We start from the raw sequence: 23494 nt of genomic DNA, 5'->3' as shown, positions 1-23494 counted from the left end.
GGTTATTTTATTAATTTCAGAGCAGAACAGCTCTTGCAGAAATGTTAATAATATAGATACATAATAATAGTTGTAAGGTTCCTTTATATACCTCAGGACCAAAACAGCAAAAAGAAGTAATTAACTGTGAGATGAAAGTGAAGATGGTGAAGGCAAGGGTCTCATAAGGGAAAGACTACTGAAAGAAAGTCAAGGATAGCCTTTTTTTTTTTCCTTCTGAGTACACTGCAGGGCAGGAGACACAAACTGAAACAATAGGGGCATTCAATCTTTGTCCTGATAGATATGTAACTTACACTCTGCAATAGGTTATTTTATTACTGGACATGCCAAGAAACTCTCAGACTGCTGTTCCAGCCTGCAGTTCTTAATGTATGCTGTTTTGGCTGAATCTGAAAAAATAAACAAACATGACAGCAGCATCCATAATTTAATCATCACAGTTTCTCAGGGTTTTCCAATTTCCAGCACACTGAAAAGATCTCATGTCACATACGCTTTCAAGGGAGCCATCTGAACTTGGATCAGGAGCAAAAGCTCTAACCTAGCATAATGAATTTCATTACCTGTTAATTAGCAAGCAAGAACATCTGAAAAAGGATCTGAAGTAAGTTATATATTGAAAGTTAGTGAAAAAGAGATGGGAAAACTGGACAATATTTACATTTGAATTATGTATCCTACAACAACACTAGAAACGGGTATTAAATCTAAGAAATGGACTGTTAAAGGATTAGCATTAAAAAATCTAGYGTCACCATGCTCATACTATTGAGACTGAGGGAAAAATAGTGGGTCAAAGCTGTTATTCTATGCATACTAGATTATACCTAGATACATACTAGATTATACCCTTGATGATTATACTCAAACCTTCATGCCCATAACAGGAATGCCCAAAACACATAATTTGATCAACATTGGTAAAAAATAATTTAGAATTTAGTAAACCAAGTTCAGGATTAGTCTGAAACAATATACATGAGCTGTCACCAATGGAGGGGAAGTGCATTTCTGATACACAAGTTCACTAATAGGTGTAGTCTGTATGACCGTAACACATGACCACAGTATACAGATCTCCATTTCTAGAAAGCTTTCAGATGGTATTCCATACACTAAAGACTAAAAAGAAGAGGATAAGTAGAGAGGCGAAGGAAGAAAACACCATGTTGAAGTTAACCTTCCTCTGTGTTGAAGGCCAAATTACAGTCTCTTATGAACGCATTGATACATAACCTATTTTCAGGTTGCTCTATGCCAGAAAGCACCAGTAAGAGTATCAACTCCACAGGAAAGCTGGTGCAAATCAAGTGTGATACATAATGTTGACCAGCACAAAAGTCAGTGATTAGGCAGAGAAAAAAAGTCATCTACAATAATCCCATCATGGTAACATTGGAAAAGTATTTGCTGGGGAAAAGGGTGGATGGGGGTGGGGGGAAGAAATAAACAAGCTGAAAAAGAAAAGTCCAGCTGGTCTCCTTCTTAAAAATCCAAGATGCTTTTAAGGGACCTTGTCCTCTCTCAGAACATATATAAGGTCTATCTTCTCCCTGGTCCCCTATTGCCACAGAACCTGCAGGGATAATTCTGTCTATTGGAGTTCTGCAGCAAATGTGAATTACATTAGCCAGTGGGTTCAAAAACTTAAAAGCAAAAGAACAGACATGCGCGCACGCGCGTACACACACACACACACACACACACACACAAACAGAAGTACATGTATACACACATACACATTTTGTTTCCTTAGAAGAAGAAGCAGTAATGCTCAGTGCTCCTCAATTTCAGAAAGAGAAATCTTCTCAATGTACTGTACCAAATTTGCACTCTAGAGGTAGGTTGGGGAAGAGGAGGATTGGCATTTGGCCGGAGGTGGGGGAGTTGTTGTTGTTGTTGTTGTTCTTCCAGAAGTATATTTGTTTCTCTCTATTACCAATAAACATTCACCTAAAGATTTTGGCATTTAGTTTTGGAATTTCCACAGTGTAAGAAGAACCTTTGCTGTCTCCCCTTCTTGTGCTCCTAACAGCATCAACTGCAAATTAAGTAGGCTTCAAGCACAACCTACACTCATACCCAAGGCTGTTTTCATCTTTTGAAGCAGACTTAAAAATGAAATTCAGCATTCTACTATCTTAATATTCTGTTCACTGAGACTGACTAATTTATTTGCTTTAAAGACTCCAGAAAGCCCTCCTGTAATTGAGGACTGAAGTAAACATCTTTGTAATTCTGAGACGCTATCCTTCTGTGAGGTTGTAGTTATTTCATGATAACATCCTTCTGGATCCCCACAGAGGTGTCAGCAAAAATGTTAGTTGATGCATACTAACTGCAATGTAAGATACAGAGCCTCCTAGAAATATAGGCAAAAAGTCCATACCTTCTGGTCTTACCTGTTATCATTTCTATTTTGTACATTTTGTGTATTTCAGTATATCCTAGACATAAATAAACCTTATGAGTTAATATCAAAATATGGTTTGCAGTTGGCGCAAATATAGTTGCTCTATTATTTCCATTTGTTTTTAACAAAAATCTGACCATTTTCTTTTGTTCTGAAAGAACTACCTCATCCTATAAATGTTCACTTCAACGGAATGTTTCATAACATATCTGTAATAATGCCTAGAAAATTACAGAACTTTGAAATATAAACTGCAAGTTTAGCAAGAGTGTGTGTTGAAAGTTAAGATGTCAGTCAAGTACATCTCCATACCAGCACACAGCAAATAAGTGAAAGAAATGGATTCTTTTCTGATGCAGACAAACTGTATCAGTATCATATCAACCACTCTAGAGTTTCAGCACAATTTCCTTCCCACCCCCATCAACTCTATCTAGCTCTGCTTCACTGAATCAGCCTCTAAAGGAGAAATGTCAAATTAAAATCTAGTGAGGAGAAGAAATGAATTTGTGTACTGTTTATATAGCAATATATTCAGCAGCATATTGTGGGATGTTATGACCTAAAGCTGTAGAATGCAAGCAACAAAGAACTTCCAGCAGGCTCCAGGGAAACTCATAATTATAAAGTCTTCTTAGACAAGGATAATAAAAACATAGTTAGAGTAAACAGACTTAGGATAAAACACAAGGAGAAAAATAGAAATAATGACTGCAAGACCACAGTACAGACATTATTTGTAGAGAATGCAGAGGAATTAGCAGTGAGATAATAGAAATGTCATAGCAATAGAATTAGAGGTCATTAAGACCTTTCCTGATACTGCATGCATTTGTGAAATGTCATATACAAACTTAAGAGAGATGTATGGGAGTTCGATCTTTATTTTACGCAGACCATTTCTCAAGCAACTTTTATATAACTTTGTTAATGATGACAGTAAAATACTCCTAGGCTTCTATAATTAAAGGTATATTGCTTTTTCTCATTACTTCCTCGAAGCTGTTGGCTGCAAATTCAGACAGCGTGGACATCTCAGCCTGATCAGGCAATGCATCTTAAAACATATTTAGATTGTGATTTATGGGTAGAGAGGTTAGCTAGCTAAAAGTTAGAAGGAGCAGATTTAAAAAATTATTTCAGTAAGGAGACCCCTGATAGCCTTTAAGAGAATATCCAACCTATTTACCTTTTGTTTATGGTGTGTGTGTTAATTATATATAATTACATATATTAAAAGCTGTATGTAAACATCTCACTGATCTTCTTTCAGTGCTTTGGAGCTATTTTATCTATTCTTTACTGTAATCCAGAAACCTTCAAAATACAAACTCAGTCTTCTAAAAATATACTTTGCTCCCCTTTATCTTTTTATTTATAAATGGAGAAAGAAGGGAACAAAAATAGGTAATAATGATAATAAAACTATGATAAAAATACTCCATTAGCGATAAGATGTCCTGTTCATGTTCCAATAAGTATTTTAGTGACTTTATTTTTAAAGGAGTTAAGATGGATTTAAATATTTGATATAATCCCAGTTAAAACTCTTAAAAGCAAGGCTATGGAAGTCATTGGACTCATCTTGGATGTAAGACCACATTACTAACACACATCTCAATCATGGCTTCCTTCCATTGCCTTCCAAGGATTCCTCATGCAGAATACCTGCTAAAAGTGAGAAAGCATCCACCTACAACTATATTGCCATTTCTTACAAATCCTGAATTATCTGAGCAACATTAGAGAGCACTACTTTTTGATACAGCAGCACAAGTAAAGTGAAATAGGTAGTCACAATTAAGATTTGCCTTATGAAGGGTTCTGTTCAAAGAGCTCAAAGGTCAATACTATTTACAGAGGTTCCTTTTTTTTTTTTTTACCTCATTCATAACCTACAGAATATGAAGCCTTCTCTATAGACATAATCCATTTTAACATAACTAAGTTTTAATAAATTGATGGTCACTTTACTGTAGTTTAGTTCTATTATGCCAAACAGGAAACAATAAATAGGATCAGGAAATCAAACTATGTCCATGCAGAAACTACCCATCCAGCTGTTTGCTAGGTTAAGGAAATAGAAAAGCTTAGAAAATGCAAAGAATGCTGCTTGAAGCAATCATTTTTATTTATGTTTAAAATCAATAAATAAAGTTTACTAGAAAATCCTTATACAACTCAGTCCTGATTCATAAACTACATACCACAAATCTGAATCAGATATACTGTATTCTACATATAACATTAAAGTTTAAAAGCTGGCCTTAAGTGAGAGAGTGATTTTATCATTAAATACTGCATTTCTGGATTCTGGAGTTATAGTCTTGTTGCTAACAACCAAACTACTGGACCATGAGGCCAAACAGAATTTCAGGGCCAACAAACACTGGATTATTCTCAGTCCATTAAAACTGCAGAAACACCTGTGCTTACCATTGTTCCATGCCTGTAAATCAGTCGGCTAAAAGGACAGTCTTTCTGATTCTGTGTAAGTATATAGGCACAAGCAGCCAAACTAATGCTTATATTGACTTTTCCTCCTACCAGAACTTTTAGTTTTCATATGCATTGCTTCAGTTTGGAAAGGAATTGGATCCTGTGGGCCTTCATTTTCTCCAGTCTTACCCACCCCCCCCACGCCCCGGGAGCTAAATTTCTTCTTCTGACACCATGTAACATAACATCTAAGTACTGATAAAAGCTTTTATTTCCCAGTAATTCACATAACCAGCATTTAAGTGGGAGGCATGGCTCTCCATTTTCTCCAAAGCTATCAGAAATTTTTTTTTGTGTTTTATGGGGGAGATGTACTGTACAATCTGCCAGTCCTTCCGCCTCCCCTAAAAAAAGACAAGACCCACTGGAAGGAATTCACATCCAAGATTTACCAAGTCAAAATGASAGATCGGTTCTTCAATTCCAAAACATTCTAGTCACAGCTAAGTAGCAACGTGATTTTCCTTTAACACTGTTCTCATCATTTGGATTCATTATAGAGTAACACAGTTACAGCATTTTAGAAGCAATGACTTTTTTTTCTCTCTCTCTTTGCTTTTAAATGAACAGAGAGAAAATATTGCTTTGAAAACATATTAGGCCAGACTTTGCCCAAGGTTACAACTGGTGCAGGCTTTTGATTGAAGTTTGCACACAGCATTTGCATGTGACATCCCTCTTTGCTTTATTCCAATTCATTCAAAAAGAGCTGCTTAACTTCCCTTAATCATCCTGCATTTCTGATGTTTCAAAGCAGTTTGGCCTTAGCCAAATATAAACCTCCAGCTCTGACAAATCAGGCACGGGAACTGCCTGTCCCACTCCCGCACTGTTATTAGGACAGTCCTGAATCGTTGCTGGGAGTGCTGACAGCAGCCCACAGCCACACCAGCAAGCGTGAAGTGCTGCACTGGAAGAGGGAGCTGCCTACTAATAAAAATAACATTTGTTTTCTTTTTCTTGTGACAGCTGCCAGAGCATAAATCTAAGTATTTTACACTTCTTTTTTTCAACTAAATTAAGCAAGACAGGTGCCTCATACACCATGGGAATTGAGGAACAAATCCAGACAAACAATAGTAGGAGCTAGTCTTTCCAAAGGTACAATACAAAGGGACAGCAATAAAAAAAAAAATACTGTAACAGTGAATTCTCTAGAAGAGCTCCCTATCCTGGTTACATGCCACACCATAGATTCAGTAGCTACTGAACTGTAAAATACCACATATTTTTCTTAGTCTTCATGTTTTTGGATAGAGATCCACTGCATCTTTATTATACTCATATTAATGAAAAATAAATATTTTGTGGGTGACAAAGGCAGTACGCAGGTCTCTCTAGAGTTTCAGGATAAATTTTTTCTTTGCATCTACCATACAGCCTCAATGACACTGACTCAGCTTTGTAAACAGGACCTTAAATTCCACTGTCCTTAAGGAATAAATGGATTTAGATACCTCCAGATGAGCAATAAATTTAAAACCATCTTGCAAACTATTATGAGTTACAGTAATCTTTAAAAAGGCAAGGTAAATATTTCAGAACGGTTACTGAAGTGCATGACTGCTTCCTTACCTGAAATGCAACCTGTCAGTCAGTGTACAAGGGAAGAGTAAACTTTGAAAGTCTTTCAGAAGCTAGAAATACATTTACAGAAGATGTGCAAATGCTCTTGCCTCGCTGCCCTTGTAACAAACCTCTGATCCTACTGTTTGTTTGCTTCTTGTTTGATTTTTCCATGCTGCCTCACACCTCACATTAGTCATGTGCATCAGAGCAAAACAAGTGCAAACAGTTATTATGGTCTGCTACACCTATTTTGTACAAGCATAAGTGGCTATACAAAACATCGAGGCCTTGGAGAAGTAGGCACTGTAGACGTCTCAAGTGGTCGAAGGGACCTGGGCACCTAACTCCAAGGCGTATATTAGGTACACAGGTATGATTCAGCCCCCAGGAATCATAATGATCTGAAGAAACTTCTAAGATAACATACCTTCTGGGTCATACAAATGAATACATAAACAAAACTGAAATTAATAGAGAAGAGAAAACTACATAAGTTTTGCTTGTATAATGCATATAGAGTTTACAGCAGTTGTGTTTTGTATTTGTTGCTATTAATGCAGTTTTTGTCCATATATAAGCAGCCATATCTTACATATGGTACATATGGTAATCTTTAGCTCTGGGTTGGCTGGCCTACTAAACAAAATATATTGCAGTTTTAAGTAACATAACTCCTCCACTCCTACTGTGACCCATCTGCAGCTTAGACATTAGTTCCCCTTGTGGTAACCCTCACTGAGGCATAGCTAACACAGCTTTGCACACCTTCTGCCTCTGGAAACTATAGCTGCACGGTAAAACGCACAAAGGGAATAGTCATGCCATCTTAACTTTAGCTGCCAAACTGAGGAGTCTAATCAACTTCATTTTCACTACATTCAACGGAGAAAAGGTAGCACCTGTACTCTGCATGGACTATACAGCGAGTCTAGGTTTCTAAAGTTTGTGAGCGTGAATTCCCCTCTTTATCACATTATCTCAGAGCAATTGTATTTTTATTCGGTTTTTGATTTTTCAGAAGTGCGTTTCCATATCAAAAAGAGTAAAACATCACAAGAAACAAGCGCTGCAATGCTGCTGGGCCAGTCTATAATCTAGGATGTTGCATAAAAACTAGTGGTGCTTAGCCACCCCTTGAGGTGCTAGAAGCCTAAAAATATCCCAACTCTTGTTTGGTGTGATGAACTACTAAGGGGAATTTAGGCATTTATTCAAATGTGAATTGCTGTAAGAGCTCAATAAATTTCCCTTAACCCCACAATTGTCTTTGGAACCCCAAAAAAGATTCAAGGTGGACCTTTGACTTTTATTCAATTAGAGAATCTTTATAGATTTTACTCCAGTCATTTGGTGGGTAAAAGTGAAAGCAAGCTTAGAAAACTTTGGCTTCTATTAAGCCAGGTTTGCTAAGGAAATGAAAAACAGCTAAGTCAGTTAATCATTGGCTAAGTAGCAGCTCCACTTTGGAGTCAGGAGATTGGTTAGGTAAGAAGCAAGCAGAAGGTCAGATATGTTTGCCTTTCTGCTTACTGCTGGAAGATAACATTTAATGGGGTGGAAGCACAAAATGCAGCTACAGACAGATTTTGCTTATTGCTTGTGATGCCATGAGGAAAAGAACCGTTAGAGGTCCTGCTCTGAAAAGGCAGACCCAAGAGGAAGTTTGAAGAGAAAGAACATCAAAAGGGATCAGGGTATTTGTTTAAATGCAGTTCACTGGGGCTCCAGGCAGCAACAACGATGCCAGGACTTTTTCCAGCATCAGACTATAAATCAGTGCCTGGCAGGCTGGCGGATAAAAGCGTGTCTCAGAGGGACACTGTCAACACAGAACCAGAAGATCTCCAGGAGAAAGGCAATATCTGGCATTTAGCTAATGGCCTCACTGTAAGAGATCGCTACTTGTGCATACTCTCCTGAACCAGAGCTTTGCAGGGGTTTTATTTAGCTAGGAAAAGCTGGGTTTTTTAGTGTTTATTTCCATGCCCTGAAGGTTACTCAAGCTGGGTTCGGTTGAACTGCCAAGGAAACCCTCTTTGCAGAGAGACCCTTAGCTCTCACCAAGGAGCGCTCAGACTTAGGAGCAGATGAATTAAACCCTTCCAACACATTTTAACTGCTTCCTACATGTCAGCAGGGGAGGCAGCCTGCCACAGCCAGGTCACGGGCCACTCTCTCCTGTACAGAGAAAAACCTTTTAGCAAGAGTGGAAAGGAAGCAGCAAGACAGTACCCAGGAGTCATGCCTGAGGGTCCTCTCTCTAGGTACTAACCAAATGGCTTTCACGGACATCAGAAAGTCATGAAACAAAACCAAAAAGTGACTGCCTACTGAACCTATTTGAACAAGAATTATCCATTAGCTTTAACAGTTCTTCARCCTCCTTTACTTTCATTTCCATCCCAAAACAGATCTAAGAACTGCCACCATATGCTGTTAGCATTTATTCATTTACACATTAGTGCTTCCTTCTACCGACACAGATGCCACTGCCATTTGCAGAACTCGCGAGTTCTCACTTTCTTTCTTTTCCTACCATATATTAAACTAAAACCGATAGTCCAGAATTCAGCAACTGGTGCTGTGGATGCTGCAACATCTAATTACAAGAAACCAGAATCTGAATTTCGGTATTAGAATTTTCCATATATCCAGAATAAATTCCTGTTGTTAAATATATTAACAAATTAAAAGAGAGAGGAGCACATTGCAGTTTACAATAAAAGATTATTTAACACCTCCTTCCTTTCACCTCCCCCCACAGAAATTGTCAGAGCAGTAGCTGCTCTCGCATTTTTGAAAAGCAATATCAGCCAGCAAGTCTACATTTTAAAAGAGCATTAACTAGAGAAAAGTAGATAAAGCAACACCAGAAATGTTTTAAGTGTTAATATACTTTATAAGGCACTAGTAAAACCTCATCCCTAATACTGTGTACAGTCCTCATCTCCCAGGAGGAATAAAAATTAATTCAGACTGGAACAGGTACAGGGAAAGGTTTCTGAGATGATCAAGGGAATTGAGAACTGATTTTAGTATAGAAGACTTAAAGAAGGCTGGTTCATTCATTCAGTGAAATGAAGGCTGAGAGTGGATATTCAAGCTCTCTATAAATACATCAAAAGGTAAACACAAGGGAGGGAAAAGGAACTATTCAAACTTAAGGACAACGCTGGCACAGAAGCAAATGGATATGAAGTGACCATGAATAAATTTTAGCTAGAGGTGAGAAGAACGTTTCTAAACATCAAAGGAACAGAGCTTTGGAAGGTTCTTTGAGTGCCAGTAGAGAGGGAAAACACCTTAATTAAGTCTAAGACGGAGCTCAATAAATTTATCAAGTAATAGCAGCAAGTCAGATTAAATGACGGTGGCCTTTTGTTTTGCATCCCCATTTTTTCAGAATTGAAGCTGAGGGTATTTGTAAATATTTGCACATATGGTATACAAGAACTAAGGTAAGCCTCAAATATATACAGCTCTTTTTCACTTCCATGAGAGCAGTAATTCACATTACCTTCAGAAGACATCGTGGTAAACTACAAAGTCAAGACAACATGAGGCACAGAGCTAGTTTACTCAAAAATCACCAGATTAAGTCCACCTGCAACGGGTGGCAGTTCTCAGGGAATGCAAAGTTTTAGCTCTTGGACCTATATGGACCATCTAAGCACATGGCCAAACTCCTCAGATTGAAAGGATAAAGGATTCCTGTTTGATTCAGCCTGGAGAGATTAATGTGCAATTGGTCAATAATCCTTTCTCTCATTTGATTTCATGTGGTTTTTTTTAAATGCTGCTGCACTGCTGAGATTGGTGAAAACATGTTCCAACATCTGTGAATCACTGATAATCTCAAGGTAACTCCGGGCTATTTATATATCCAGTCAGAAATCCAGACATAAATAAGGCATTTTGGAGACAGCCTGAATATTCAGTGGAAAAGGCACATCCCTAACTTCAGTTTGGAAATGAGCATAAAAATGAGAAAGTAAACTAAACAGATTCTTTTGAATGACTCAGAGAGGTAAACATAGCCTGAAAAGGATAACTCTTAAGGTTGTTCTATCATCAGTTAGAAAAGAAAAACAAATGCCACTGATATTTTTTTACAAAATGATCTGTCAAGGTGAAAGCGCAGCCATGTTTATTCCAAGGCATGAGGCAAATTCTCCTTCAGAAGCTTCAGCAGCAGCATATGAAACATTTCACTGACTTGGTTGGGATGTTTGCTTTGCTTTTGAAGAAGCTCAGCTATCAGTTCTGTAGTTTCACCTTGATTAGAAAGGTGAGAATAGCAAAAATAATATTAGAGTCATGCAGCAAGCTGGAGATTAACATAACTGAAATAGCAGTGACTGCTATTTCAGCGTAAGAGTTTAGCTGTCATTACTAACTTTCAAGAACTGGTGCATTTTCTGTTTTGGGGGAGGGCTTTTGAAAGGGGCAGGGGGGAAGAGGAAGAGTTAAAAATGTCCAGACCCTGGTCTCCTACCAAGTTAATCTTTGTTTGGAAAGGTGAGCAAAACACATTCCTTCTGAAAAAGGGCATAGCCAAGTTAGCAAAGGGTATGATCTGCTTGCTGTGAACAGCTGGAAATTTCACCTTCCAAATCTCTTGTTACCAAAGCATCCTACAATGCTGATTACGGCCTTGATTTCCCCCTCTGACATCTGTCTGTAATGGTGGGTATTTTGCTGCGTGTGCTAAGCTTCCAATTTGAGAACAGGGAGGCGTTCAGTAGAGCGTGGTGTGCTGAGCGGACGTTCTGGGGAGCATTTTGGACCAAATTTCTACTCTAAGTGCCTGTAATTGAGGGGGCTGTTTAATGACCCTGAAAGTCCCTTCTGAAGCCTGTTCCTCATTAACCTCCTATTTGTTATCAGCAGCTTTTACAGAAATTTGACCTCAGTGGAGCTCACTGATTCACACCACTTGGCCCAAAGAGAAGGATTTTGTAGGTAATTAAGTAGTTTGGATGTGTTTTAAGAGTAATTTACAGAGTTACAGATTCCTCCAAGCTTGAAGGAAATGAAGGGGAAAAAAAAGACAATAAAAAAATAAATGGACCTTTATGCCCTAAGGATTCATGTTCCAAGAATGCTCATACACAACATTTGGTAGTTAACTGGACACCATACAGTTTAAGTATAATTTATATAACAAGTAAAACAAGTAAACTTGTTTTTACTATTGAGAAATTCAGGACACACATTCAAAAGAGCCCTTACGTTTTGAAGGTCTATGAATTTTCATTATCTGGCTAGCTTCTCCAGATATCACCTCCTCAGACCCTTCTCTAACCTCTAAACAAATGCACAACTAGGATAAAAAGCTGGTCCCCTCCAGCTCCTGCCTCTCAAGCAACATCCTCTATCTTTCTGCATAATCTCTTTATTTTCAAAATTATTTTCTGCTTCTCACATATAATTTTAAATTCATCTATTTCTGGGTTTACTGTGAACACTGCAAAGACAGCAGTTTTGCAATATTTCATGACGCTGAGATTGAATGCACTGCCTTTCAGCATCTCCTGTTGCTGTCATTAAACATATTCTCAACAAAATCAGCTCCCAGAGCTTAGGCTACTGTGACTGTTGTGAAAGACCACACACAACCAGATTACATTAATAACATAATTGCCATCAAGAATTGTAAGATACCCCATAAACTTTTCCTTGGTAAGGAATTTTTATCTTTCGTTTTCCTTAAAGCTTAGGTTAGCACGCTATCTTTAGATACACGCTATGGCTATTAGGATAACACGCTGTCTTTTAACCGACTATCTTTAGAGCAAACATCAGTACTTCCTACTAAGAGTTTATTGTTCAAAGCTCACCCCTTTTTTGGTTTAGATGTTATCAATAATTCATTAAGTAACCAAATTTCAAATTCATCAAAGATTGGGGTTTTCCATATCATTTCCCACAGGCTTTTTCTGGTCTAGCTCCCTTGTTCACATCCTTTGTGAAATCATAGTTTCTGGTTGTCCTGAGGGTAATATGATATATGGCTACACCGATACTAGTAAACCAAGCAGAGCCAGGACTCAGTCCCTGGCCTGAAGGACCAAAAGCACAGTCTGGCAAGGTCCGTATTATTAAAATTGCAATTTCCAGAGGGGTAGCAACATGCAAAGAGCCAAGTGAGAACCGTGCCCAGGAATTGGTCTGACCAGTGATGATTGGTTTGGGCCAGAAACTGTGAGAGACCGTCTATCAGTTTTACAGGGTAGACAGGCAAGTCTCATGCCCAGATCTGTACCCTGGTACCTTTTAATTTACTAGCAGGGACATTGCCAGGAAGTCAAAAGAATTTTAATACTACTGGTCAGAGATTTACCGTTCATGTCTTATCTGAACACACTAATTGGACTAACTCATTACAGATTCTCAAACCATTGGCTCTCCATAGAATGGGGTTGAATCAGTTTATCCACAGCAGTTTTCAATAGCTAAATTAAACATGTATATGATGCACTTTCACAATAGAGGGGGATGAACACAAGTACCACATGTAACATCCCTCTAGTGCTATTCCTTTCTAYGGAGATTTGTACTTTTTTGTTTCCATTAATTATTTCCCCTGTGAGTTTTGATCTCATGGCAAAATATTTCAATAAAAGGTAAATTAAAAAAGGATTTGAGGAAGAGTTATTGAGAATTAGAATTTTCAGTGTCTCAGCGTAAGGATTTAGTTGTTTTCTTGGCTGGCTTCTCACTTTTCCTGATTATAGAAACTTAGATGTCCATTCAGTAAGCCATGCTATATATTAAACCTCATGAGTACGGAAAATCCAGTCTCATGCAACTGAAGCATGCCAGCCAACTGTCCAAAACAACAAAACAGCCACCTCATCAGTCACTTACTAAGGGATTAGGAACTTGAGAGGGGAGCAAGACTATGGTCGAGTGAATAAAGGGTAGACAAGAAATAATCAAACATAGACTATTTTCCAGTCTCTGCTTCTGACTCATTCTGAGATTTCAGACAAGCCCCTTAACCTCTTTACACTTCAGCTCCTTTATCTGTAATTTGTAAAATGGAAATAGCACTGTCTTTGTAAAGTATGTGGAGACATATGGATAAAAAGCATGGTGGTACTGTCATTATAGCAGTTACTGACTGGATATGATGCCACTGATTCCTTGTAGTACATCAGTGTTTACATTCATCCACAAACACTACAAACATAAGCAAAGTTGACAAGCCATTTTGGGCAAAAAAAGTGGAACCAACCCTGGAAACTGAAGACACATGTTTTCCTTCCAACATAGATAGTATGCTAATACAAGCTGATAAATTTTCAGATACAGTCATTCCATCCTTCCTGTTCTTGCCAGCTTGTATTTCAAAACTTCCTCTTTTAAGTGTATTTCTCACCATACATCCTTTGCAGTGAATACATAAAGGTAGGTAATAGTATACAAAACCATGCAAATAAGAAATCAAATCCTATTAATACTGCTGGAGCAAGTCCAGAGAAGGGCCACAAAGAAGATTAAGGGACTGGAGCATCTCTCATATGAGAAGAGGCTGAGAGAGCTGGAACTCTTCAGCCTGGAGAAGAGAAGGCTCAGGGGGATCTTATATTGATAAGATTGTGTATAAATATCTGATGGAAGGAACTAAAGAAGACAGAGCCAAACTCTTCTCAGTGGTGCCCAGTGACAGGACAAGAGACAACAGGCACAAACTGGAACACAGGAAGCTCCGTCTGAGCATACAAAAACACTTCTTCACTGTGAGGGTGGTTGAACACTGGAGCAGGTTGCTCAGAGAAGTTATGGAGTCTTCATCCCTGGAGATGCTGAAAACCTGACTGGGCAAGGTCCTGGCTAACTTGCTCTGGGTGACCCTGCTTGAGTAGTGTGCTTGGACCAGATAATCCTCCTTCCAACCTCAGCTATTCTGAATTCAAGATGCTTAACTTCCCAGTGTTCCATAGTCTGTAACTGTGCATCAAGATGGCCAGAAACAGCTTTCAGATTAAAAATAGATTTTTCTATTCTGCCATAGAAATAAAGACATTTTTGAGGTTTTTTTTTAAGTAAAAACTGGACAATGATACAGAAAAAAATCCAGCTATCTTGCAGTTAAGACATTCAGTTTTAGGAAAAGAGGTTCAAATCCATCCTTTTTTTTTTTTTTTCCAGTTTGGGAAAGACTTTGAACTTGGGCCACACATGTTCCAGGTAAACAGGTGACCAGGTGACTTGGGCCAGAAGGCCACTAATAGTTCAGAGACCGATTGATCACTCTGGTTCAAGTAGAAATTACAACCAGAATATGACAGTTTTGTCAAACACAGTTAGTGCTTGCAAATAAAAATCATTCTTAATTAATCAACTTTTCTGATCCCCCCCAAAAAAAGTCTAACTTTCCTCTGAAAACCCTCACCTATTTCTAATCGATCAATATGGTTAGTCCTCACAGCATCAAAAGAGCAATGTGTTCACTGACAAATAGGTGTCTGTACAATTGTTTTCACACATGCATCTGCCATTAAATGGAAAAAATTAGCCAGTCTGCAGCACTGGCACTAGAGTTTTATCTCCCTTGATGCCACAGCCTCATACAGCTTATGGCCTACTAATATGTAGATCTATTTTACTTGATTTTCCTTCAATTAGAGCTGCGAAAAATTTTTGTAAGTTCATAGAAAGTTATTTTTGGCTGATATTTTCTGGAAAGAGTCAAAGTTATTTATTAAAATAATTTCAGCATGAAACAGTCAGTCTCTCACATTCAGTGGTTCCCTTTGTAAATTTTTTTTTAATGTCAAATATTCGTCCAAAGAAGCTCATTTGAATCACAAGAAACAAGCACTAAATAAAAATGTAAAAGTCGATTCTATTTCACCAGCAAAATTGAAAACTTTTTTTTTGAACTCATGAGAAGTCATATTTCCTTTTCTGCTAAGTCAAAAAACCCAAGTAGTCATTTATTCATGCAGCTATATGTCCCACAAACACTTTATGTCCCTTAGAAGATGTCACTTCTCTCCCTTCCAGATTTTGAAGTTTGTCTTCCATTTTGTCTTTTAGCTTAGAGCTGTCTAATCTCATCTACAAACATAAATGTAACTATAGCACCCCAGCTGACTATTCAAAGATCTACCTTAATTCTTTCTTATTCAATTCTAAATATAATCTTGTCTATCTGAGCTAATACCTGATTTCATATCAAGCTTAACATGGCTATAAGAAATCCATCAACAATTTTCTTAGACTTTCATTGATAAATCTCATCTGAAGCACCCTGGGTACCTACCCTATCTTACGATGCTCATAAACAGAGCATTGTCTTCAAAGTAAACCTCTCCTTAGACCTCACATTTACTTTTTGCAGTTTCTTTTCACATAACATGCTCAAGCTATTGAGCTAAGCACCCTTATATCTTCAGGCTTCCACCAAAGGTCAAATACTGCAGACCTTTCCTATAGCCTTGGAAAAAACTTGTCTTTTCCCATACCTAGTTAGTAATGATGCCTGGTGATCATTTCTTCTGGCTCTCATATCTCTCTCTGAATCACTTTCTTAGCTCTGCCATCTACTGCATTGCACATCAGGTATTTACCCTCACTCTACCAGCTCTTCACAATTTAGTTCAATCCTCATAATTATCTCTTACTCAGTTTTAAGAAGCTGACTCCAATCAGCCCATTGAAAATGGAAGCTATCCAACTTTTTTTTTTTTTTTTTTTACTTTCTTTCCTATTATGCTTTTCCTTCTTAGGAAAATCTGAATCATTCACAGACTCCTTCATTATTCTCCGCTGGATTGCTCCTTAAGTCTTTCCTTTGATATGTCACTAGGCTGATAATGTACAGAAGCCAGAATGTATCCTGCTGAATAACGTTCATGTATAGTGATTAATGTTAGCTTTACTTTGCATCCCTGGTATTCTGCAAAGGTAAGAAAGTGACAAAGATAGGTTTATGTTCACAAAAAATAAATTAACAGTTCTGCACACATCTTGGTATACTTATGTATAACTGTAGTGATGTTACATGCAGAAAGCTAWCAAGATCCAGAACTGGTCTTTTGCATCCAATTATACAAATCTGATAGAAGGCTATTGATAATTGTACATGCACACTTGGTTAGTTTCTTTTCCCAGCCTTGTAAAGCAACAACAGAAGTCTCAAGGTTATCGACGTTCAATAACTAGCATTCTTTAGGAGACTCCCATGCTCAACATGGTGTCACAATTGGTTTAACTCCTCTGTGCAACACATGTTCATGCTATTAGAAAGATCCGTCTTTGAAAATAAAGTATTAGAGCATTCAGCAAATTCTGAAACTATCCAAAAAAGTGGATTTATTTTCTATATGCTACTTTCACAGCAGAGATCTTTAACAGGGTCCAAGAGAGGCAGCACGATGCAGCTCCTGCATGTGGATGTGGCTAAGGTGAGATGTCAATTGTAGTGCCTTCCTTTCCCGTGAGCAATATATATTCCTTATTGCTTCCTTTGAGTCTTTATATCAGAGCTAGCCTTCAGCAACAGAGAGAAATGGACTCAACTAGAAAGAAAGAAAGGGATAAAATAACAACAGCAAAAAGTGTTGCCCATTCATCTGAAGACATGTTGGCAGAAAAGTGGCATTGCTTCAGCAAACAGGGCCTCCCAGAAGGTTCAAGATAGCTGGCAAAAACTGTGGAGAAGAGCTGCCAAAAGAAATAAAACAGTGGACTATAAATTTTAAAGTATCAACCAGACCATAGAGGAATCAACAGAAGTTGGAGAATTTATTAAGATTAATCAATCTAATTGAGAATTAGGCAGATCCCTGTGCTTACCTTCCATGTGAGAAAGCCAATAAGAACAAAAAAGGGAAACTGCTTTGCCAGCAATGTGATGAACTTGAGTTCAAAGTCAAAGTAATAACAGACAAAAACAGGGGATTTTAGTGATGCAACAAATCACTTCTAAAGGATTATTATATTGCTATCTGACAAAACCTGCAGTATGTGCAGCAAGGTTTACAAAAGTATACCTTGTATAAGCTAGATACATCAACACAATCTCTATCATTTTCATCAACATTCTCCAGACATATAAATAATTTTACCCATAGTTATCTATAAATAGAGGTTAGCTAATAACAAAAATTGGGGAAAAAATGGTATTTTTCCAAACAGCTAGTAAATCCACTGACAGTGGTAGTACAGTCCTAAAGGGAACCCAAAACAACCCAAAAATTAATTCCATCTTGCAGAAGTTTACTTTGAAAAAAGCTAGAAAGGTTCTGTGGCAAAACAAAAGGCAGTTAACTTTTGTTCTGTAAAATTCAAAGGCATATTTCTTCCAAATAACAATAACCTAGAAATCAGCCCTAGAATCCTCACTATATCATTTCGAGAAATCAGTATATTTTAGCTTTCTCATGAATACATATTTTTCATATCTATCATCCCAGTATTCATCTATCATTCAACCTAACCCTAATCATAGCCAATGAAAATATTTAACTGATACTAAATAGTAATAATAACCTTGAAATCAGAAGGCCAAGTACACTGGTTCTGGGATATCCGCAATGCATGCCTCAGAGGACAAGGAGGAAGAAAACAAGACAAGTTAAAGAAATTAGAAGCCAGGCAGAATAGGAAGAAATACATTTATGTATCATCTTTCATACATTCTACAGTGCTATATAAATCACCAATGTCTGCATATGCAGCAGCTCTCACATTCATTAAAATAATTCAGAATCGGTCTAAGACCTGCCTTATTGAGAAGGGGAACATTGTCAGGATAGCAGAGACTCCTTTACATTCCCTTAAGGGCTCACGCCATGGCTCCAGCCTGAGTAAATGGTAACATGCATCTGTGCTTACCTGAAACTTCATTGCTTCACATAAGGTCCACAAATTCATTACAATAGGTATTTGCACCTGTGTGCAGCCTGAGGGGAAAAAAAAGAAAAAAAAAAGTCAGTCATAGGCAGCACAAAAAGACCACCCTGGGCAATTCCCTCCAGATAAAATAAATCTGCATAGCCAGAATAATGTGATTCTACTTTTCTACTTTACAGGTAGCATTAAAATATTCTTTGAGGAGGAGACATGCAAAAGGATGGACAGAAGGACATGCAAAACTTCCTCCAACTGAAACAAAACTTTGGAAGCCAACTACTCTCTCTGTTCTGGACACTGTGATGAGCTGTGCTACAGGCCACAAACACATCACGATGGAGTTTTCATATGCACCTGCCTCTGGGCTACACAGCAGGATCAGACTACAGTTAAGTGTAGACATCCAAAATGAAGCCTATTACATATCGTCCCTTGCAGAACAATGCAGGAAAAATACTCCTGCCAACAACAAATTAGTGGCTTGCAATGACAGACAAGTAATTCTGAGTTTTACCGTGTTTATTCTAACTTTTGCTGTCTAGGTCCAAGCTTTTTTTCAGGCCAGTCCAAGGACCAAGCACTATACAAACAGATTCTGATATCCTGATAACTGACAGATAAAGATGGAACCTTATACTTCCCTGGCAGCTTCCAGCTATCTCAAGCATACAAGTGTTACTTTGGGGTTACTTTACATACTGATACAACTTGCCACATGACCATCATCCATTTTGACAACACTGGTAAGGACTACAACTTGACTTTTCCATCATCACTGAAAAATCCTCAATTTTCCCAAATTTCTTTTAACAGAACTGGGATCCAATTTACCAGATTTCCATGCCTAAAGCTTAGTTCACCTGCCTGAAACCAATATTATCCCTCGTAYTGATATCACATGATACAAAAATGGCATTAAACCACGTCATTTCCTACAACACTCATTTCCTACAATGCTCACTTATGTGAGTGTTACTCATGAGGGCTGGCATAAGCACATAACAGCTAAAGAACAGAAGAATTTGAGCAGGGGAAAATATGTTTGCTTGTTCTGACTGGTCCAAAGCTACCTGTGAGCTTTTACAACTGAAGATTTGAAGATTTGTCTAGATTCAGTCGCTTCTGAAGGGTCTGTACACTTTTTGTGCACATTTTATCTTCCTAGAAAGGAGACACACTGAAGACAGCTTCATTTAGCCTCCACAGTGTCATCAAGCTAAATGTAGCTTAGCACCTAGCTCTAAGATGGAGGTAGGTTGAGGGTGGAAGAGGAGAAATAGGAGAAGAAAACAGGAGGAATAAAAGAGCATCTGCTTTTTCCTCTCTCATCTCTTGAGCCAACTATTTTAGAGGGAAAGCTGAAAATGGTGAGATGAGAAAACCTGTAAAAGAAACTGGGAGAAACAACCCAGACAAAATCACCTCAGTAAGATATGGCATAGTGAACAACAACACCAGAGGTGAAGAGAATCAGATTTTTTTTTTGATATTTTAAAAGCATGGCAAGGAATCTGTCCATCTGTTACATCTCCCCAGGAAGTATAAAGAGAGATTTACCACTACAGCTCCTCTGGGGAACCCCTCCCAACCCAGGAGTTACTATACTGTAAATAGGCTATCCCGTAGGTTTGGCATATAAATATGTGAATATACTTGAATTCCTAACCTTTAAATTTGACATGTGTTTTTTTTCTAAGGAATAAGAAGGTGGTGTACTCACCAGTGGGTGTACAATGTGTTTGTCTCTGTGCCTAAAGGACTCACTGCCCATCTGTGGCTTCGTCTTTTCTGTACTGATCCGCCACGCTGCTTACTGTCAAAACAAGTGCTAGAGATTATTCAGCAAGCTGCACTCTATGCCTGTGAACAACAGAATTGTATTTATTYATTCTTTCATTCAGACACTGTAATTTAAGAGCACAAATTAAACAGGACTCTGGTATTTGCTCATGAATATCTGAAGTGGCTAGTGGTTCTCATTATCCCTAAGGAGTCTAAGCTAAGCCTCTTCCTTCACTCCCATGGGCATTGTCTTGATCATTAAGGAGAAAGAATTCTTCCTCCTCTTTTATTGAATGACCCAGGCTCTACATGATGACTCAGGGAGCTGTAAGCAGTGTCTCTGCCTTGTGACCCCCTCCCTCTGCAAGAAAAGATCAGGCACAATTAAGGAGTTGGCTACAATGTCCTCTTCATTGCCTCTACAGAGGGTACAAGAGGCACCGTCTAATCTTTAAGTCCTGTTAACATGTCCCAGTAAATAGATATATAACCCTCCCTGTGGCTGTCTGCATTCACCGCTTAGATTAATTTGTCTCTTCTGAAGAACCTTGTGCCAAAAATTGGCAACCTTCTTTTGGTCTTGACTCTAAGAGGGACAATTAAGAGTGAAAAAATATTATGAGCTTACTCTAGCAGAGCAAAATAATTATAAAGTTGGAAACAAGATGGCAAAAGATAAGAAGAACTAGTACAGTGCAGTCTTAGATTAAACTTGAATAATGTAACTCCTCAGTTGGCCAAGTAACACCTCATGAGGTGATCTAAGATGTCTCTCCACAACAAAGATCCACAGACAACTCACCCCAGTGCTAGTAGACAGAACTGAATCCAATTCATATCCCCAAAACACACATATGCAAGACTTTCTCTTAAAAACTTTGAAGCATATATTGCAAGACTGGCTGCTTCTCCCGTCTAACCTTTTTCAGAAAACTAGACTATAGCTCCTTGAGCCTGTGGACACCAACACAGCTTTCAGTCTAGGCTCACTGGGGACAGCACCACCTTTTATGTGAACATAGTTCATTAGCCTGCCAATTTCCCATTTTTAACTCTCCGTTCCACCTGGAAAGTAAGCTGAAGAGATCACTGACTAGCCAGATGCCATAATGTACCCTGTAAAATACCTCTTTTGCAACAGTAAAAAGTGTCTTCAAAAGGTATTGMCTGCCCAACAATACTGTTAATAAAGGAGTCTGCAATAGACAGCATGGGCTTCTTATTGTATTTCACTGGCATCTAGCAGAGACCAAGTGCAATAAAAATAACACAAATTCCATACTTAACAAGGATGTACAAGAAGATGGTGCTCTAACCACTGTCAGAATTCATCAGCTCAACTGAGCAGGTTGAAATCAAGGGGCCTGTATGAAATCTCCTGCATCTTCCATTCATACCTGTGGGCCAGGAAGAAAGCTGGGATGTAGTCCAGCTCTGTGGTTAAGGACTATGCTTGTTGGGTCCAGCTAGGGGCACTTTGGCACAAGTGCTGGATTTAGCAGTCTTGAAGCTCTAGTTACCTCTGCTGATATAGAAAAGAAGCTGCTGCCTGTTCAGCTCTGCCTGTTTCTGTGTCAGGCTGGGGAGGACGCAGAGCTGCAGCAACCCTCCGCAGGCTGACCAGCAGGGACCATGGTGCAACCCTGCCCAGCAAGGCCAGCTTTCCCAGTCCTTCAGACTGACTGAGTGCAGGGCAGTGAGGAGAAACCATCACAGTATGCCAGGCTCTCAAGCAAATATCTCTGTCTTCAGAGATGTATTTGAATACTGCAAAGCAGAAACATCTCATTTTTTTCTTTTGGCTGTGAACCCATTTCTAGTTTTTCTTCTTCTGTCAGGCTGTGAATCCCAAGCACTATAACTAGTAGTGGAACATGTCAGGCTCATAATCCTGCTTATCCTGGCACAGCCCCACTAGGGGTCATGACTCCTCTCTGGAAATTGCTGATGTTCAGTTAATAAGACCTGGGGTCACTCATTGCTCAGTGACAACAGAACAGAGCATTAAGGCAGCATGCTGCATCTGTGCACTGAAAATACCACAATCAGCAGTTTGGGGGGGGGGAGGGTGGAAAACACATCTAGTAATGATTACTGCACAATGTGAACACCCAAATGGGCTGACACAAGGTTGTAATCTTATTTCTGGAGTTTTCAGTGATCAACCTTTTAACTTTAATTCTTTCTTTCTTTCTTACTGCCACTTTGTGTGGAAGAAATAGTAGTGGAAAAATGACGGCACAAAATGGAAGGAGATTGTAATTACAGTCTCCACACACTGATGCAGTACTCCAGATTTCAGAAAGAACATCCTGAGGAGAAAGTTCACAAAATATGTATAGTCTCTCAATATGATTCTGTACCATCCTCCCTCTCAGAGATGGTATCAGTCTTTCAGATTAACTGCTCCTCATTCAGCCACATCCTCAAAGGTACTGTGGTTCCCTTCATAAATGATTCAGGCAGTAACAGTATTCAGAACTTAACTCCTTGATGAAGAAGGAGCAGCAGCTTGCTCATTTGGAGTAAGTGATTGCATCCTCCTGTCTGTCACTCAGTGGTGCTTGTGGTATCCATATGGGGGACTAGGATACAGGTCTCCCTGTGTTGCTGCTCACTTCCAGGTTTTGATCACTTTAAAAGAGTGACAACTGCTGCATTTTGACAAGGAGATAGAACGTCATAAATCAGCAGCCAGTGGTAAAAGCAAAAGAATAAAGTGGGTCTGTGTGCGAGTCTGCGCAACTTTTGCCCATCTACCTTCAAAACTTGAGGCTAAGGAGAGCACACAACGAGAATGCTTACGCTGCCTTAAGACCCAATTCCATATTGCACACCCAAGGAAGAGAAACTGAGATATGCTGCACAGGAGACCAATAAGGAAACGTGGAAGTGGCAACGAAGAAAAGCACAAAGCAGACAGACAGCAAGGGACCATAACCCAAGAGGGATAAGGACTGTAGGCCAGCAGGCTGGGAAGGAGAACAGAATGATCTGCTGACAGCAGAGAAAGACTAAGATTTACCACCAGCACTAGGAAAAGGTAGTGACTACAGGCCTCATCGTAAGAATTGACAAGTCTGTCACCCAAAACTGTTGCAGCCAAGGAAGATGTATGATATCTGCCATGAGCAAAAGGTATGAGATATGCGCCTGAGGCAAGAAAGAATACTGATAGGAAGTGGGGGTGTGGAATGCACAGGGAAAAAATAAATAAATAAAATCACCAAATTGTCCTTCACATTGGAACAAATGATCCTGCCAGATTCCCGCTGGAACAAAATCAAGAATAGCTCTGCCCACTAGAAATGAGGTTCAAAACAAGATGATCTGTATGGTAACTATTTCTGTCTGTAAGGG

At 38.8% G+C, this 23494-nt stretch overlaps 1 long non-coding RNA gene across 1 annotated transcript in view; it reads right to left on the bottom strand.

Annotated features, from left to right (window-relative positions):
- The window catches only part of LOC112975743, a 38017-nt gene extending 17876 nt beyond the window's left edge, over window positions 1–20141 (bottom strand). The window contains exons 1-2 of the long non-coding RNA XR_003256733.1: window positions 20073–20141; window positions 18335–18402 (exon numbers count right to left, since the gene is read on the bottom strand). This is a non-coding gene — a long non-coding RNA (uncharacterized LOC112975743). The remainder of the gene's footprint in view (window positions 1–18334; window positions 18403–20072) is intronic.
- Between the last annotated feature and the right edge of the window lie 3353 nt (window positions 20142–23494).

This window comes from Apteryx rowi, unplaced genomic scaffold, assembly GCF_003343035.1.
Source record: "Apteryx rowi isolate R43461 unplaced genomic scaffold, aptRow1 scaffold_688, whole genome shotgun sequence".
Classification (NCBI taxonomy): Eukaryota; Metazoa; Chordata; class Aves; order Apterygiformes; family Apterygidae; genus Apteryx; species Apteryx rowi.
The sequence above is the reverse complement of the archived record's forward strand: the minus strand, read 5'-3'. Positions and strand labels throughout refer to the sequence as shown.